Genomic DNA, 2127 nt, shown 5'->3' with positions numbered 1-2127 from the left:
AGTGGCATAGGGTCTCCTGCGTGGGCAGGGGGCTGGACTAGAGGAGCTCCAAGGTCCCTTCCAGCTGTATTATTCTGTTATTCTGTTACATTTTTGCACAGCAGATTCTGGATGCTTCCTCTGGGCACTGAAATCAAATATGGAGAAATGCCAGGAGACTCCCAACCACTTTAATTCAAAGCCTTCGGGCCAAATCTTTCCTTAGAGACTGATCCATTTGCCCACTTTCTTTCGCTCCTTTTACTGCCTAGGAAAAATTGTCTCCTTCTGTTTCCCATAAGACCTCCCTAACTCTGTTTTACATTGGTTTTTTTTTAAATCCCATGTGCTTCCCATTCTTTGCGCCAGTTTGAAAACATGCTTTTTAAAATGGGAATTAACAAATTTGATTTTTTCACTCATTTTGATCGGTCTGCCACAAGGGGAACGTATTTTGGGAGATAAAATCAAACACTTTATATGAAGGGTAAAGAAGAAGAAGCTCCTTCTTTTGAGTCTTGTTTCGGATACGCCATTTTCTCTCTTCAACAAGGGCTTTTCGGATTATCTAGAGAGGAAAGGCTCCCTGTCAGCAGGTGAAAATCCTTCACTCACCTGGGCTGATCTCAGAAACTATGCAAGGCCAGTCCAGGTTGAAGTGGTCTGGAAATTCTCTCTCTCTCTCTCTCTCTCTCTCTCTCTCTCTCTCTCTCTCTCTCTCTCTCTCTCTCTCTCTCTCTCTCTCTCTCTCTCTCTCTCTCACAAAGCTAAATACAGGTATATACATGAAATTATTAAAAAAACATTAAAAAGAATAAAAAAATTTAAAAAGAAGAAATATGAGGGGAAGAGTCAGTTTTTTCAGTGCCATTGTAACTTTGAACAGCCATGAAATGAACTGCTGTGAAGTCATCACCATCCCCAGCGCTTTCACTGGTGGGGAAAAGACTGGAGATCTCCTATAACCAGAGAGGCTAATGATGGTTTGTGCCCTCAAGTTGGTGTCAACCTTTAACCCCCCCCTGGACAGACTTTCTCTGAGGAGACCCTCCCCCCACTCCTCCAGGTCCTCCCTCATCAACCCCCTCCCCCCAATGCAGCTGAGCTCCTCCCCCTCTCTTTCCGTCCCTCTTTCCTGGCATCAGAGCCCCCCAACCTCCCCCCCAAGAGAACCGAGTCTCCCTGTAACATGTGAAGGGGGAGAATCTGAGCCTGCAGGTCCTTTGGGCCTCTGCAGACATTTCTCCAACCCTCCCTCGGTTTCTTCCCTGGGCTGTCCGGGGTCTCCTCGGGGGTCGGGAGGGGCACCTCAGCCTCTTCTGGGGGGGGGAGGACAGAGGACTGAGGGTCCACCCATCCTGGAGACTCAGCCGTGGGGCGGAGCGGGAGAGTCCCGGAGCTGCCCTGGGGAGAAATCCTGGCTTGTTGCCTGATGGATCAGGGCCAGTTCTTGGTTCCGCTTCGGGGGAGCCCAGCGCTTCAGGCTGGAGGCGGGGGGGGGGAAGCGAAACTCCAGCACTCCTCCAGCTGTTGTGGGTTGTGGAAACAAACAACGTTCCTCTGTGTGTTTGTGTGTGGGGGTGTGGAGGGCTGGGGGGGGGGGCAGGAGGAAGTCAGAGAAAATCAAAATCCTGCTGGGGAAACATGAAAAGAGGACAGGAGTTCTGCTTTGATCAGGCACTGCCTGCATCTGGGACCCTCTTTGTGCGACTGGCTGTGTATACACAACTGTTGTGCAGTGGGGTGAGCCCCTCCCCTCCCTCCCTCCCCTCCTGGCCTGGAGACCCCGTCCCGCCCTGAGAGTTTCTCCTCAAATTATAATGTTCCTTTAATATTCATTAATTGTTTCTTTTTTTAAAAAAAAATGTGCCTGAACAAAACCTCCTTGCTGTGGATACAACAGATTTTTGAAATTTGGGACAAAAAAGAACTTGGGCGCAAAAGAGGGGATGTGGAAACCCAACACAGGGTCGGTCAAAAGGGACTCAGATGCCTCTACACCAAAGCTACACCAAGGAATAAACAGGGTGAACATGAAACCCAAAGACAGTTGTGTCATTGTGGCAATTCCTGAAACTTAGTGGAATGAAACCCAGGACTGGGAGGCACAACTAAAAAGATTTAATGTAGAGGAACTGAGCAGCAGCC

Source organism: Protobothrops mucrosquamatus, unplaced genomic scaffold, assembly GCF_001527695.2.
Source record: "Protobothrops mucrosquamatus isolate PMUCROS unplaced genomic scaffold, P.Mucros_1.0 scaffold4319, whole genome shotgun sequence".
NCBI classification, from domain to species: Eukaryota; Metazoa; Chordata; class Lepidosauria; order Squamata; family Viperidae; genus Protobothrops; species Protobothrops mucrosquamatus.
Note: the sequence above shows the minus strand (reverse complement) of the source record.